General features: G+C 32.8%; 1 long non-coding RNA gene across 1 annotated transcript; it reads left to right on the top strand.

Annotated features, from left to right (window-relative positions):
- The first annotated feature begins 1431 nt into the window (after window positions 1-1431).
- LOC113333516 lies at window positions 1432-2854 on the top strand. The gene is made up of 2 exons (XR_003352098.1): window positions 1432-1878; window positions 2542-2854. It is a non-coding gene; the product is annotated as an uncharacterized LOC113333516 (long non-coding RNA).
- The last annotated feature ends 2763 nt before the right edge of the window (window positions 2855-5617 follow it).

A 5617-nucleotide genomic window follows, 5' to 3' on the forward strand; every position in this document is an offset into this window, starting at 1 on the left:
AAAATTATTTTCATTATTGTTCTCATTGATTTTTATTAGTCAAAGTGTGACTAGGATGGGAAGACATCCTCTAAGTGAATGTCTAAAACTAGAGGTTCACCTAGAGGATGTCTAACATTTTTTTGCCACCTCATCCCCACATCAATGGGCTGGAGATAATTTTTATAAATATGGTTGTGCATCCTATGTGGATTAATACTTTTCCCCCACATACATTCCATTGGAGAAGCTCTTATTTCTTCTCCTTCTTCTTCTGTTTTCTTTCTTCCACTGTTCTTCTTTCTCAGCGAGTGTTTGAGAGTTGGTTTGAGAGAGGGATACAATCGATGATTTAGAGAAGATGAACAAGAGGATGCCACTGCCGTTGGTGAAGAGATGAGAGTGGTGTTAAATCAGAAAAACATAAATTAGAGATTTATGTCTAGACTTTATGTTGTTGCGAATTAAGATGCAAATCGAGTGGTTTGCAGATGAAGAACAATTGGGTTGATGTTTAATTGAAGCGGTAGAGTCGTTCTGATAGATGAATCAAGAGTTAGGGTTTCTCAGTAATTAAATTAGGGTTTCCCAGATAATCGAATTTGAGTTCAATTAGGTGATGATTAAGAAGAATTAAATGGAGTCAGTTGATGGGTTTGTTAGATTGAAGTTGTTTAAGGAAGAAATTGAAGATATGTTTGAATCAAAGAAGCGAAGATTGGGAAATGAATTGGGGTTCATGATAGTTTCAAAGAACATTTAGAAGAAGAGTTTAAAAGTGTTGCTGGGATTTATTGAACTCATGAAGTCGAGGAAAATAAATCAGAGGAGATGACCTGGTGGTGAATGAATTTGAAGCAGATATAAGATTGTGAGAATTGGTCTCTGAATTAAGGTTCATGGGTTGAATCACAATTGGAGGAGAAGAGGCTGAAGTCATTTTGAGGTAATTGTTCTTCCCATTGAATCTATAAAGCTATTTGTTTTCTATGTTGAATTTGTGTGATTGTTAGTTGGATTTAGATTGAGATGCAAGAATTGAGATGTTTTAGAATGGGTAATTGATATGCAGATTACTTGGGCTGAAATTATGTGTATCTGAATTGAGGAATTGAGTTTAAGGAAGGTGTTGATGCTATTTGTTATGGTTTGTATGAATTAGTGATTTCAAGAGATGGGTATGAGTAATTGTGGTTATTGGATTGAGTATGATGTCAATTGAATGGCACTATAATTGAATTACAGGTACATGGACTAGGTTGTGTATGCTTGAACTGGTAGTGGTAATTGGAAATGGTGGTGTGTCTCTGAAGATGAATGGGGGTTATGGAATAGAATTGAAGTGTATGAACTAAACCTTAAGTGGGTATTGCAAGTTTTGGTGTACTGAATGTTAAAGAATTTCCTGAATTAGAGTTGCCGGTGATATAATTTAGTACAAGTAATTGCAGATGCAATTGGGAGTATGCGTTGATGGTGTTGGTGTTCATGGAGAAACAGTGGAGGTCTGGAAATGCATGTGCTAGAGGTTGTTTGATTATGCAACTGAGGTTGATCTGTTTTGCAGAAGAGTTGGTAGGTACTGGAATTGTAACTTCATGACTAAAGTAGTTGTGGTGATGTTCAGTAGGTTATGGTATATGAGAAGCTTTAACCGTGATTGAGTCAGTGGTCATGATATTGGGAGAGACTTGGTCTATTTTAACTGGTGGGTGATATGAGGTACAGTTAAAGATAGCTGCAGTTGGGAATGAAACTGATGATAAATGAATTGAAATATGTTGTGTGGTTACAGGAAAGGGTTTATATGGGTGGATTGATCTGAGATTGAGCTTAGTTTGATAGTGATTATAGAATTTTAGATAGTGTTCCTGTGAGAGCTTGGAACTGCAATTGCAGGTAAGCCTAGTTTGTAATTGTAATTGAAGTTTGAAGTTTGTTTACATTTTTGAATTGAAGTTTAAATGATAAAGAAGAAGTATATGTGGTAGGAACTGAAGCTGTAATAGTTTAAGTTTAGGCCTTGTGTTGAACTGTCAGACAAAGGTCTGACTAGAATGTTTAGCTGACTCAGTTAGTCTGACTGAGTTGAATCGTTGTGACTCATTGAATTCCTTGTTTTGACCTGAGTAGACTCAGTTGACCGAGTTAGACAATTGACCTGACCTTGATCATTGACCCTGCACGCCGACCTTTGACTGACGTTGACTGTTTGTTGACATGTTGACCGTTAGTGACCGTTAGTTGACTCAGATATATTGGACCTTAGTTTAATGGGCTATTTTAGTGGACTTGGGCTTAGGGACAATTTCTTTAATTAGATGTTTTGGACCTCTTGTGGTATGAGTTGACCTTTGGTTCCTTCAGCAGAGTCTTAGATATTCAAAAGGCTTAGTTATGGACCATGGAATCAACCTAATTAAATTAGTAAACCTTATCTATGCTAAAGATAGATAAATGAAAGATGTAGAACCTTAAATGGGCCTAGAATCATTATAAAGACTTGTATGATTCTTGTGTGATACTTTGGCTAGATTCTTAGAATTCTTGTGTGATTAACAGTTAGTCTATTTAACAACGATCGATTCAAAGGATGAACCAGTGGATCGTGGATCTCGAGGTAGGCGTGGCTTGTCATCAAAAGAGGTGGAAATATATTTGACTCTCTGGTAACCATTATTGTTTTCCTTTACTAAAGTTTATGTTTAACAAACTCATGTATTTTTGTTTGTGCGTTCTATGCATTGCTTAACTTGGTTTACGATAATTCTGTTGATTCTGTTAATATTTCCATGGTTTGGAAAGGACCTGTAATGTGTTGTGGTCAATATGAATTGTTATGGGAAATAAGAATTTCCACGTGTGGTATATAGGATACGCTCCTTCACATGTATACCTAGAGCTTTTATGATATATTGGTCAACAGTTTGCGAGTTCGGAGTTGTCGACATCCATATTTACGATTAGGTGTGGATTTGCGAGTTCGGAATTGCACAACCATAGTATACATTGTTTGAAGAAAGAGATTGTCCGTATTCGTGTTTGTGTATCTCAGTGACTTGGTCACTATTTAATGTCTGAGAAAACATTATTATTTTTTTCTTATTCTTGTTTATGATTACTTAAAAGTTAAATGTTAATTAGTCCCACTTTCAGTTTTCGGAGACAGATCAGAGTTGCGCAGCGAAAGCCACAAGTGTTGACTCCGTTAATTAGTTAACTTCTGCTATGTTTATTATGTTGTTTATTGTATCTGTAAACCAATTGACTATTGTATATGTATCATTTGAGAGAAGTTCATGTATATATATTCTGAGCGGGGTTAGTTTTGGGATAAGTTTTGTAGCATATTTCTTAATTGAATGTTTAAGTGTTTGAATTAGATTCGTGGCGCCTCTTTATTTAGCTAATCTCTTGGATTAGTCAGCTACTAGCTTAGGGGGAGCTACAGTATTGGTATCAGAGCTCACTATTAGATCTTACATGGAAAAAGGTAGAAATAGCCAGTGCCAGTTAGTGAAATAGATTAGTTTAGAATTTGGTTGGGTTTGTGAGATAAATCTTAATCACTAAAAGCTATCAATAATTAAAAGATTTATTTGATTGATTTATTTGCTTGTTTGGTTGTTTGTTTGTGTAATGAAGTAAAAATAGTAGGATACACCAATAGATTTAGCTAATAAGGAATTGAGAATAATTAATCTAAAAAGTATGAACACGTAGATATTCTAATACTTAAAAAATAAAATAAATAGTGAGATTAGTATTATTTATAAATCTTGGAAGTCAGAAATAAACTTGTTAAGCACCTTGACTTATACGTAGGGTCAATAATTTATAATCACATAAATGTTAATAATTTTTGGGACTCAATAATAATTGAAAGAGTAGTTAGAATATTAGTTCGATCATCAATGTTAATAATAAAAATATTATAATAGTAATTACAAATAATAAAAATAATAATTTTAATAAAGTAATGTTAACATTTATCAATTAGTAACATATTAAACTTAATTTAACTAAAATTTCAATAAGGATATATAACGATAAAAATAATAAATTGTGATTAAATAGGTATGGATATCTATGGCTAAGTTATGTAAAGTAAACTAATTACAAATTATATGTTTTGCGGTTAAACTAGATAGTTAATATAAACTTATTAGGCATTAGACGTAAGAAGGTGCGGATATAATGCATAAATAGAAAGACTTAAATTAGTAATCTTGTACCGAATTATCTCTAGTCGATCCTGTAAATCTTTAAAATGAAACAAATATATTTGAAGTAATAATAATAGTATTCGGATGTTTAGTGTAAGATTATAATTCAAAGAAAATAAATTCATATATTAATAGGATACTTTACACTAATAGCAAAATCTAAAGACTATTAAGATATATTATAATTTTATGCAGACTCAAATGTAGATCATATTAAATTACCAACGCCAAAATTTAACAAGATATAGTATATGGATTCAATTTGAATGAATAAAATCGGTTATATCAACCTATTCATGAATGTAGAAATATTTAGAAGATTAAGGCTTAATGTACTAACTGGACTAGCAACTTAAGAATAATGAGAATAATAATACAGTTGACAATAGTATTCCAATAATTAGGATGGTCGTAAATTTATAATAGATAATATTCGGAAAATCTATGTGTGGTATTACCGTAAAGTTAAAATTATGAAATATTATAAATTGACGTAAAATCGAATTGGGATTACCTATATTGGTAAAATAAATTTTGATGATTAAATTGCTTAAAAGTATGTAAATTATTTATATATTTTACGAATTAAATTTATCAAACTTATACCAGTTATGCTAAAAGTTTAGAGATTAATTAATACTTATAATTTAATACTTAGTTAATCCAGCACTGGGGAATAGTGAAGGTTGTGTTCTCTCTGGTCGTAGGAAGGCATTGTTGGGACTGGCCAACCTTGACATGGCAACTACATTCAGAGATGACCGATCATAGAAGCTTAGTATTATTCTTTAGGAAACAGATAGATATAAATTCACTTAGAAATAAATTCGTAGGAATCTCCTTTGTAATTAGAGACAAGTATTTTATAAGATAAAAATTAGTGTAAGAAACTTAGACTTCCTTATTTGATAGAACTTAACTCAATGTAATTGAACTTAGAGCTACAAATTTTAGATTTTAGTTATAGAGCTATATAGGGTTGTGCTTTGTTTATGTTGTTTGCGCTTAGATAAGAGATGCGGTTATTCTATAAGGTGGGGAGCTTTTGAAGACCATAAGGATGGTTTGATTTTCGAGGACGAAAATGTATAAGGTGGGGAGAATGTAAGGACCCTCAAGCTCGTCAACGCTATTAGACCCAGTCAATTGACGAATTAGCCGCTAATGACTGATTGTTAGTTAGCGTAGATACTAAATTAATAGAAATTAATCCAATAACAATCGGGATACGAAACTAGTACCGTTCAACATCTCTCGAAAAGTACGCAGAATGGACTAGTCGAACGTGTCATTCGAATACCGGAAGAAGATGATATCGTCAGTTTCGTACGAAGGGTAAAATCGTCATTTCAGGAAAACGCTTTTGATGCAACACTGACACGTTTTGGCTTCCCTTATCGTTGGATGGCTTC

This window comes from Papaver somniferum, unplaced genomic scaffold (assembly GCF_003573695.1).
Source record: "Papaver somniferum cultivar HN1 unplaced genomic scaffold, ASM357369v1 unplaced-scaffold_133, whole genome shotgun sequence".
In the NCBI taxonomy this organism is placed as follows: Eukaryota; Viridiplantae; Streptophyta; class Magnoliopsida; order Ranunculales; family Papaveraceae; genus Papaver; species Papaver somniferum.